The following is a 12,246-nucleotide window of genomic DNA, read 5'->3' as shown; positions in this document are numbered from 1 at the left end:
GAAAGTCTGTGTAGATAAGTAGCACTTGGGCTCCATAGTTCAACCCAGGTTTGAATCCTTACTACTAGTTGCTGGCTACATAATCTGGGAGAGATTACTTAACCTCTCTAAGTTCAATTTCCTCATCTGTAAAATGGAGATTGCAATCATATCTGCTTCATAGGGTTCCTGATGTAAAGATTAAGAATATAAAGCATGGGGGCTTCCCTGGTGGCGCAGTGGTTGAGAATCTGCCTGCTAATGCAGGGGACATGGGTTCAAGCCCTGGTCTGGGAAGATCCCACATGCCACGGAGCAACTAGGCCCGTGAGTCACAACTACTGAGACTGCGCGTCTGGAGCCTGTGCTCCGCAACAAGAGAGGCCGCGATAGTGAGAGGCCCGCACACCGTGATGAAGAGTGGCCCCCGCTTGACACAACTAGAGAAAGCCCTCGCACAGAAACGAAGACCCAACACAGCCCTAAATAAATAAATAAATTAAGAAAGAAAGAAAAGAGTAAATCCTATTTAAAAAAAAAAAAAAAGAATATAAAGCATGGAAAGCACTTGGCAGTGTGAGTAAAAAAATGTGGCCCACCATGTCAGCAAACAAAGGGTGTTAGAGCCATCAAGCCACTACAGCCACCTCCAAAGGTGAGCCCTGAAGGAACGCAGGATGGAGACAGACGGGCTGCCAGCTGCCGAGTCCTCTGCTGCTGCAACCACCCCCAGTGGTGCACCCTGAGGGGATTCAGGAGAAAATCAGGATACCGTTCCCAGATAGCTGAGGTGCATACCAAATGAATGATCTCAATGAACCCAGACTCTTGCATCTTCTGATACATAGAAAAGTGCCAAATTCCTTAACTTGAGATCTGGTTTTCTTTAATTAATAGTAGTCTTTTGAAGTTTCAACTACCTGGTCTTTGTTACAAAAACTCCTGTATATCCTGGCTCTTCCCTTACCTCTTGGGAGCAGTTTCTCAGAGCTATCTGAGAGGCTGAGTTCTGGGCTTAAGCCCTCAGTTTTGTCTGCCAACTAAAACATAATTCTCAACTTTTAGGTTGTGCGTTCTTTTCCGTCAACGGCAGCACCTAGCTCATCGGAGTGCTTGGTAAATGTTAGCTATTACTATTCCTCAGGGGCTAAGCATTTTTCGAATGTTTCTGGACGGTGTTTCCTAAATATGTTATGTGATATTTATTTTCAAATGTATTTATATTTGTGGATGAAGAAATATAAATTCATCTATTACAAGATTCACGATAGCTTTCTGTCCTTTTTGTCCAGGCAAGAGTTACTAAAAGTATAACCAAATGCTTATGGCTGAGGGCATCTATGACAATTTCAAACCTAAAGAAATAATCCTCATGTTAAGTTACACTTTCCATGAGGGCAAAGACCTCGCCTGTCTTATATTTCTCTGCATCTCTATTCTCCTGGCACATATAATAGGCACTTAATAAATACTCATCTGTTTATTGTTTGCGAATGAATAAATATTTACGTTGTTGGAAAACACTGTTTGCACTGTTGGTGGGCCCTTGTCACTGGCTTGATTGTGGGAATGTTAGCAAAACAGAGTGTGCAGCATTTCAGGAACTAGATTTCAAGAGTCTCAATGTTTTAGGGCCCTAAACTATCCAGGGAACACTTCATGGGTTAGAGCTGCTAGCTGGTAAAAGAGGAAATTAGGAACTGAAGTTTTCCAGCTTTTCTGAGGAAAGAACAGTCACATGGCAAATTCTGTGATGGGTCACACAAGGAAGAACTTGCCAGCTTTAAGATTTCTTTGCAAGTCAGACCCCCCACAACTGTGCTCAAATGCATAGCTAGGAACAACCAGACACACACACACAGATGCCCCTCCACCCTCCCACTTTATACAACAAGCAGATGTAAATGGATCCTACTGTCAGTGATTTAGAAGTGATCTGGTGTGGGGCGGGGGATGTGCGTCAGCTTGAAGCGGGATCTTAGTTCCCCAACCAGGGATCGAACCCAGGCCACGTTGGTTAGAGCACCGAATCCTTAACCAGTAGACCACGAGGGCCAGCGAGCTTGAAATGGAACCTTGGTCCTTGTCTTCTTTGAAGAAAGAATTCAGCAAAGAGATGAAGATAGTAAAGTGGGTAAAGCATTTATTAGAAGCAGAGTACATGTGAAAAGGACACATGGGTGGGCTCAGAGAGAGAGCTGTGCTTTGGGGGTGGCTTAAATTGCTTATATGGGGGCAGTTTTCCAGGTTCCCACTGGCCAATCATCTTGCAGGTTTCCTCTGGCCAATCATCTTGCTCATTGCTCATATCTGGTCTGACTCAGTGCCCTACCCGATGTGCACGCACATCTTTTAGCCAAGATGGATTCCAGTGCAAGAGTCTCTGGGAGGTTGGCAGGACATATTATGGGTTGGTGCCCCCTCCCTTCCCTGACCCCTGAGGATCTTTTCTGCACATGTGCGGCCTGGGAAGTCTCCTTGATTCCAAAAACTGTGGTCATCTTATTTTTTTACTCTAGCAGAACTCAGCTCCTCTCTCCTCCTGTCTTTTCTTTGAAATGTCAGCAGGAGACAAGCTCCAACTGCTCAGCCTGAGGCCCATCTACCTCCTACTCAGAAGGAGCCACAGTAATCTGCTTATATCTACTATTTAAATTAGCCGTAGTAATCTGCTTATCAAGGCAGAAAGTTCATCTCTGATGGCAGTGTTTGTATGCTAATTTATAAATGTTGGAAGCTCAGAGTTTTGGTTTTTGAGTTTGCTTCCAGCTTTACACACCTGTGAAAAAGAGCCTTCTGCTGTTATAAAGGAAAAGAATTAGGGTTTTTTGTAGATGGAATTGGCAGGTTTTTAGAGAAGCGCTTACTATTAAGTCATGAGAAAGAATCAGTCATCAGTAATTACAGAGACGGAATGGTGAGCTGGATGGTGGGTCATGTTCAGTCTACTAACATCTTTTCCTTCCCACGTAAAAACATTTTTTTCAGCCTCCAGACTCCACTCCTAACCTATGTGACATTGGCAGGTGAGGCAGAGTGTGTGACTCTCCTAACTTCACCTTCTCACTTGGAAAAGCAGCTCACAGTATCTGTCATTCAACAGTCATGGGGTCTGGGGATACAACATATATTTATATTGAAAAGATGAATACACTAACCTTGTTTAGAAAATTATACCCCAGGCTCGGAAATCCCAAGGAATGTGTGTTCACTCGCTTCCAGAAAAAGGGTCAAGGCCCTCTACCTGTGGGACCTCATCCAGGCCTTGAGCTCAACTTGCGGCTGTAAACGGGATGAGTCCAGATTGGCTGGCTTCTCTAATTTCTTTCACTTTTTTCACTGCAGATATTTCAGAATGGTAAAATGGAGAAGCTTGAGGAGATTATAGAAAACCACCCTTGTGCCTTTCCTCACTGGGTTGGGCCCTTTCAGGCATTTTTCTATATCTATGACGCAGACTATGCAAAGACATTTCTGAGCAGAATGGGTAAGAAAAGGGATGAACCTCAGGATCCCAGTCTTCCTAGGAGCGATATGCACAAGCCACAAGCAGGATTCTGAAGGAATTCTGAAGCAAAGATTGGTACTGGACCTTTAAGAGACACTGGGGGAAGTGTGGAGAGGTTTCCCACCAATCCTGAAGGGGATTCCCACATCCCCCAGTCCCTTGTCTAGTTCAGACTCCCATGGGCCCTTTTAGGTCAGTGTATCTTAAAGCCCATCTGGCACCACCAGATCTCCAGGACCTTCCTTTGCCTCTGTTGGTTTTGTGACTTCAGCAATACTCCCCACGCCCATCCCCTTTCTTGGACATAAAGTCTCCTTATTCTCCTGAAGGAGAATTCAGAAGTAGTGCTGCCTCTGCTGGTTCAGTATGTAAACCTGAATTAGATCATCCATTTGCCAGTCTAACCTCTTGATTGTGGTCTAAAATGTTTCTGTTTTCTGCATGTTTCTCAGCTGTGTTCCCTTTTGGGACATGAGGCATCTAACCTTCCCATGATTCCTTTCTCAATGCTTCCAGGGTAGAGATTATCTCATACCACAAAATTTAAATGTCCAGTTTTTGCTCCCTCGACTTTGTAAAACTAAGATCTGATATGCTCACCTTTCTTCTTTGTGCTATTACCTCCGTGACACTTAGTAAAACCTGATAAAAGAAAGCAGCCTTCCCTTGAAAGCCTCCATGTCTCCCAGCCCCCCAGCTCTGATTCATCTCATGTTCACCTTGTAAAGGACACGAGCTGTAAAACATCCTCATGTTAGAGATCACGAGAACCCCGAGAGGGTTCTCACTCTCTGGGGTCTGCTGGTCCCTGCTCTAACAGTTAATTTGCTTTCCAAAAAGGATGTGATATATTGTCCCGACCCCTGTTCTGGACACTTTGCAATCTCTGTTTCTGTTGGGAGAAGTGGAAACAAGGAAAGAGTCTGGGTTTGTGTACCTGCCTGCCTCCTGGGGCTGCTCTTGTCAGCTTTGTGAACCAAGATTTGTATGTTTCCCCAGGCGGCCAAGGCTGTAAGGAATGAGCCCTGGGCTCCCTTTTGCTCACTATTTATGGTTAGTGCAGGCAAATGAAGAGAACCTTCACCAACTCTGGTAATTTTCCTCTAATGTTGTCTTTCATTTCCTCTGCTTGACTCTACAGATCCCAAGTCCAAGTTCTTGTATGAGTTCATGGTTCCATGCCTTGGTATGTATGTGCAAATGAAGGGGGTGACTGACCCACTCTCTCTTGAAGTCCCCTTTCTATAGTACAGCATGCCAAGAAAACTCAAAAATTTTTCTCTCTCTCTAGTTGAGGCGTGCGAGCTCAGTAGTTATGGTTTGCAGGCTTAGTTGCCCCGTGGCATTTGGGATCTTTGCTCCCCGACCAGGGATGGAACCCGCGTCCCTTGCATTGCAAGGTGGATTCTTTACCACTGGACCACCAGGGAAGTACCAACAATAATGTATTGTGCACTTAAAAATTGAAGTGGGTAGATTTCAAGTTAAGTATTCTTACCACAATTTAAAAAAATAAAAGAAGCTTGGTCCAAAAATAAATCGTTTTAACAAAACATAAAAGTTGAAATCAATTAAGCTTTTTAAATTTTTATTTTATTTTATTTTTAAACATCCTTATTGGAGTATAATTGCTTTACAATGGTGTGTTAGTTTCTGCTTTATAACAAAGTGAATCAACTATACCTATACATATATCCCCATATCCCCTCCCTCTTGCGTCTCCCTCCCACCCTCCCTATCCCACCCCTCTAGGTGGTCACAAAGCACCAAGCTGATCTCCCTGTGCTATGCGGCTGCTTCCCACTAGCTATCTATTTTACATTTGGTAGTGTATATATGTCCATGCCACTCTCTCACTTCATCCCAACTTACTCTTCCTCCTCCCCGTATCCTCAAATCCATTCTCTACCTCTGCATCTTTATTCCTGTCCTGCCCCTAGGTTCTTCAGAGTGAAGTAAGTCAGAAAGAGAAAAAGAAATACCGTATGCTAACACATATATGTGGAATCAATTAAGCTTTTTAAGCAGTTCAACATCACTTTTCATGAGCACCATAATAGAGAATATTTATCAGGCAGTTAATTAATCCTTCCTCAGCTCCACCACTAAGTAGCAGTATGACTTTGGGCAAGTGACTGCTTTGTCTCAGTGTCATCTGTAAAATGGAGATAAAAAAGAACCTATCTCATAGGTTTGTGGTGATGATTAAATATGTTAATATATGTAAAGCACTTAGGACAGTGCCTGGAACTGAATAAATGTTAAATATAAAATATATTTGCCCCAGGAAACTGGCAAGACACACCTACACATGCATACATATAGACACACACAAACATAGATATTATAAGGAGGACACTCAGATAAGCAGATTAGAAATTATTTAAGACACAAATGGACGTTATGTATAGCAGTAGTTCTCAAACTTGTTCTCATCATGGCCCACACAGAAAATATTAATATTTCTATGGCTCATTGGAGGAAACAAGAGTGGATTTGGGGGCATCTACACAGAACTTAGTGAAAAAAATTCTTCACATTTTCTTTCTATTACATAATTATGATGAAAAAACAAAATGCAGAATATTAGGGGGAAATTAAATGTTAAATTTGTTAAAAATAAAAACTTTTCAAATTCAAAAATTTTTATTAGTCAAATTTGTCAATATTTTTACTGCATCTAGATTTTGAGTGTTAGTCAGAAACCTTTCCCTATTCCAGAATGTCTCAGCTGCGGCATTAATGACATTTTGGGCTGGATAAGTCTTTGTTATCCAGGCAGTGAGGAGCTGTCCTGTGCATTGTAGGATGTTTAGCTGCATCCCTAACATCTACCCACTTGATGATAGTAGGACTCTGACAGTTGCGGCAACTAAAATATCTTCAGACATTGCTGAATGTCCCCTGGGGTCAAAATTGTCCCTGGTTGAGAACCACTGCCCTGTAACCAAATTGTAAAGACATTCATTCATATTTTCTTCTAGTGCTTGCATGGTTTTGTTCTTCTTGGATTTAGATCTCTGATCCATTTAAAGTTTATTCTTATGTATGATATGAGGAGTTGTTCTAATATTTCTGAATGGTTATCCAGTTGTCCCATCACCATTTATTAAAAAGTTCCATCTTTTCCAGTGATTTGAGATGATAACCACTTTTATCATATTCTAAATTGGCATATGTACTTGGACCTATTTCTTGACTTTCTTTTCTATTCCATTCATCTATTTCTGAGCTAGAATCACACTGACTCACTTAAAGAGACTTTGTAGTATGCTTTTTTAATTACTAAGGTATTTTTCAGAGGGTTTTAGGTTTACAGAAAAATTGAGCAGAAAGCACAGAGTTCCCATATATTGATACTTCCTCACCCCCCCGTATACACAGTTTACCCTATTATTAACATCTTGCATTAGTATGGTACATTTCTTGTAATTGGTGAGCCATTATTATTAACCAAAGTCCATAATTTAGGGTTCACTCTCTATGTTGTACACTCCATGGGTTTTGACAAATATATAATGATATGCTTCCACCATTACAGTATCACACAGCATAGTTTCACTGCCCTAAAAACTCCCCTGTGCTCCAGCCACTTATCCCTCCTTTCTTTGCCCTGAACCCCTGGCAACCACTAATTTTTTTTACTGTCTCTATAGTTTTGCTTCTTCCATGTCATTAGTTGGAATCATACTATATGTGGCCTTTTTAGATTGGTTTCTCTCACTTAGCAATATGCATTTAAACTTCCTCCATGTTTTTTCATGGCTTCATAGCTCATTTATTTTTATTGCTAAATTATATTTATTGTATGGGTGTAGCACAGTTTGTTACCCATTCAACTATTGAAGGCCGTCTTAGTTGCTTTCAAAAAACAAAGTTTTGGCAATTTTGAATAAAGCTGCTATAAACATTTGTGTGCAGGTTTTTGTGTGAACTTGGTTTTCAGCTCCTTTGGATAAATACCAAGGAGGATGATTAGAGATTGTATGGTAAGAATAAGTTTACTCTTGTAAGAATCCACCAAATTATCCTCCAAAATGGCTGTACCATTTTTCATTAACACCAGCAATGAATGAGAGTTTCTGTTACTCCACATCCTTGCCAACATTTGGTGTTGTCACTCTTCTGGATTTTGACCATTCTAGTAGATGTGTAGTGGTACCTTATTATTTTTATTTATTTTTTTATTTAACATCTTTATTGGAGTATAATTGCTTTACAATGGTGTGTTAGTTTCTGCTTTATAACAAAGTGAATCAGTTTTACATATACATATACCCCCATATGTCTTCCCTCTTGCGTCTCCCTCCCTCCCACCCTCTCTATCCCACCCCTCCAGGTGGTCACAAAGCACCGAGTTGATCTCCCTGTGCTATGAGGCTGCTTCCCGCTAGCTACCTATTTTACATTTGGTAGTGTATATACGTCCATACCACTCTCTCTCTTTGTCCCAGCTTACCTTTCCCCCTCCCCATATCCTCAAGTCCATTCTCTAGTAGGTCTGTGTCTTCATTCCCGTCTTGCCCCTAGGTTCATGATCTTTATTTTCTTTTTTTAGATTCCATATATATGTGTTAGCTTACGGTATTTGTTTTTCTCTTTCTGACTTACTTCACTCTGTATGACAGACTCTAGGTCCATCCACTTCACTACAAATAACTCAATGTCGTTTCTGCTTATGGCTGAGTAATATTCGATTGTATATATGTGCCACATCTTCTTTATCCATTCATCTGTTGATGGACACTTAGGTTGCTTCCATGTCCTGGCTATTGTAAATAGAGTTGCAGTGAACATTGTGGTACATGACTCTTTTTGAATAACGGTTTTCTCAAGGTATATGCCCAGTAGGGGGATTGCTGGGTCGTATGGTAGTTCTATTTTTAGTTTTTTAAGGAACCTCCATACTGTTCTCCATAGTGGCTGTATCAATTGACATTCCCACCAACAGTGAAAGAGGGTTCCCTTTTCTCCACACCCTCTTCAGCATTTACTGTTTGTAGATTTTTTTGATGATGGCCATTCTGACTGGTGTGAGATGATATTGCATTGTAGTTTTGATTTGCATTTTTCTAATGATTAATGATGTTGAGCATTCTTTCATGTGTTTGTTGGCAAACTGTATATCTTCTTTGGAGAAATGTCTATTTAAGTCTTCTGCCCATTTTTAGATTGGGTGGTTTGTTTTTTTGATATTGAGCTGCATGAGCTGCTTGTAAATTTTGGAGATTAATCCTTTGTCAGTTGCTTCATTTGCAAATATTTTCTCCCATTCTGAGGGTTGTCTTTTGGTCTTGTTTATGGTTTCCTTTGCTGTGCAAAACCCTGTAAGTTTCATCAGGTCCCATTTGTTTATTTTTGTTTTTATTTCCATTTCTCTAGGAGGTGGGTCAAAAAGGATCTTGCTGTGATTTATGTCATAGAGGGTTCTGCTTATGTTTTCCTCTAAGAGTTTGATAGTGTCTGGCCTTACATTTAGGTCTTTAATCCATTTTGAGTTTATTTTTGTGTATGGTATTAGGGAGAGTTCTAATTTCATTCTTGTACATGTAGCTGTCCAGTTTTCCCATCACCATTTACTGAGGAGGCTGTCTTTTCTCCACTGTATATTCTTTCCTCCTTTATCAAAGATAAGGTGACCATACATGCATGGGTTTATCTCTGGGCTTTCTATCCTGTTCCATTAATCTATATTTCTGTTTTTGTGCCAGTACCATACTGTCTTGATTACTGTAGCTTTGTAGTATAGTCTGAAGTCAGGGAGCCTGATTCCTCCAGCTCCGTTTTTCTTTCTCAAGATTGCTTTGGCTATTCGGGGTCTCTTGTGTTTCCATACAAACTGTGCAATTTTTTGTTCTAGTTCTGTGAAAAATGCCAGTGGTAGTTTGATAGGGATTGCATTGAATCTGTAGATTGCTTTGGGTAGTAGACTCATTTTCACAATGTTGATTCTTCCAATCCAAGAACATGGTATATCTCTCCATCTATTTGTATCATCTTTAATTTCTTTCATCAGTGTCTTATAATTTTCTGCATACAGGTCTTTTGTCTCCTTTGGTAGGTTTATTCCTAGATGTTTTATTCTTTTTGTTGCAGTGGTAAATGGGAGTGTTTTCTTAATTTCACTTTCCGAATTTTCATCATTAGTGTATAGGAATGCAAGAGATTTCTGTGCATCAATTTTGTATCCTGCTAATTTACCAAATTCATTGATTAGCTCTAGTAGTTTTCTGGTAGCATTGTTAGGATTCTCTATGTATAGTATCATGTCATCTGCAAACAGTGACAGCTTTACTTCTTCTTTCTGATTTGGATTCCTTTTATTTCTTTTTCTTTTCTGATTGCTGTGGCTAAAACTTCCAAAACTATGTTGAATAATAGTAGTGAGAATGGGCAACCTTGTCTTGTTCCTGATCTTAGTGGAAATGGTTTCAGTTTTTCATTGAGGACGATGTTGGCTGTGGATTTGTCATATACGGCCTTTATTATGTTGAGGTATTTCCCTCTATGCCTACTTTCTGGAGGGTTTTTATCATAAATGGGTGTTGAATTTTGTTACAAGCTTTCTCTGCATCTATTGAGATGATCATATGGTTTTTCTCCTTCAATTTGTTAATATGGTATATCACATTGATTGATTTGTATATATTGAAGAATCCTTGCATTCCTGGGATAAACCCCACTTGATCATGGTGTATGATCCTTTTAATGTGCTGTTGGATTCTGTTTGCAAGTATTTTGTTGAGGATTTTTGCATCTATGTTCACCAGTGATATTGGCCTGTAGTTTTCTTTCTTTGTGACATCCTTGTCTGGTTTTGGTATCAGGCTGATGTTGGCCTTGTAGAATGAGTTTGGGAGTGTTCCTCCCTCTGCTATATTTTGGAAGAGCTTGAGAAGGATAGGTGTTTGTTCTTCTCTAAATGTTTGATAGAATTCACCTGTGAAGCCATCTGGTCCTGGGCTTTTTTTTTTTTTTTTTTGCGGTACTCAGGCCTCTCACTGCTGTGGCCTCTCTCGTCGCGGAGCACAGGCTCCGGACGCTCAGGCCCAGCGGCCATGGCCCACGGGCCCAGCCGCTCCGCAGCATGTGGGATCCCCCCGGACCAGGGCGCAAACCCGCGTCCCCTGCATCGGCAGGCAGACTCCCAACCACTGCGCCACCAGGGAAGCTCTGGGCTTTTATTTGTCAGAAGATTTTTTGTTTTGTTTTGTTTTTGCAGTATGCGGGCCTCTCACTGTTGTGGCCTCTCCCTTTGTGGAGCACAGGCTCCGGAAACACAGGCTCAGTGGCCATGGCTCCTGGGCCTAGCCGCTCCGCGGCATGTGGGATCTTCCCAGACTGAGGCACAAACCCGTGTCCCCTGCATTGGCAGGCGGACTCTCAACCAATGCGCCACCAGGGAAGCCCTGTTGGAAGATTTTTAATTGCAGTTTCAATTTCAGTGCTTGTGATTGGTCTGTTCATATTTTCTACCTCTTCCTGATTCAGTCTCGGAAGGTTGTGCATTTCTAAGAATTTGTCTATTTCTTCCATATTGTGCATTTTATTGGCATATAGTTGCTTGTAGTAATCTCTCACGATCCTTTGTATTTCTACAGTGTCAGTTGTTACTTCTCCTTTTTCATTTCTAATTCTATTGGTTTGAGTCTTCTCTCTTTTTTCTTGATGAGTTTGGCTAATGGTTTATCAATTTTGTTTATCTTCACAAAGAACCAGCTTTTAGTTTTATTGATCTTTGCTATCCTTTCCTTCATTTCTTTTTTATTCATTTGTGATCTGATCTTTATGATTTCTTTCCTTCTGCTAATTTTGGGGTTTCTTTGTTCTTCTTCTCTAATGCTTTAGGTGTAAGCTTAGGTTGTTTATTTGAGATGTTTCTTGTTTCTTAAGGTAGGATTGTGTTGCTATAAACTTACCTCTTAGAAATGCTTTTGCTGCATCCCATAGGTTTTGAGTCGTTGTGTTTTCATTGTCATTTGTTTCTAGGTATTTTTTTAATTTCCTTTTTGATTTCTTCAGTGATCTCTTGGTTATTAAGTAGTGTATTGTTTAACCTCCATGTGTTGTATTTTTTTACAGATTTTTTCCTGTAATTGATATATAGTCTCATAACGTTGTGGTTGGAAAAGATACTTGATACGATTTCAATTTTCTTAAATTTACCAAGGGTTGATTTGTTACTCAAGGTATGATCTGTTCCTGGAGAATGTTCCATGACCACTTGAGAAGAAAGTGTATTCTGTTGTTTTGGATGGAATGTCCTATAAATATTTACAATTGTTATATCTCCTTCTTGGATTGATCCCTTGATCATTATGTAGTGTCCTTCTTTGTCTCTTGTAATAGTCTTTATTTTAAAGTGTATTTTGTCTGATATGGGAATTGCTACTCCAGCTTTCTTTTGATTTCCATTTGCATGGAATATCTTTTTCCATCCCCTCACTTTCAGTCTGTATGTGTCCCTAGGTCTGAAGTGAGTCTCTTGTACACAGCATATATACGGGTCTTGTTTTTGTATCCATTCAGACAGTCTATGTCTTTTGTTTGGAGCATTTAATCCATTTACATTTAAGGTAATTATTGATATGCATGTTCCTATTACCATTTTCTTAATTGCTTTTGGTTTGTTATTGTAGGTCTTTTCCTTCTCTTGTGTTTCCCACCTAGAGAAGTTCCTTTAGCATTTGTTGTAAATGTGGTTTGGTGGTACTGAATTCTCTTAGCTTTTGCTTGTCTGTAAAGGTTTTAATTTCTCC

This window comes from Tursiops truncatus, chromosome 1 (genome assembly GCF_011762595.2).
Source record: "Tursiops truncatus isolate mTurTru1 chromosome 1, mTurTru1.mat.Y, whole genome shotgun sequence".
NCBI classification, from domain to species: Eukaryota; Metazoa; Chordata; class Mammalia; order Artiodactyla; family Delphinidae; genus Tursiops; species Tursiops truncatus.
Note: the sequence above shows the minus strand (reverse complement) of the source record.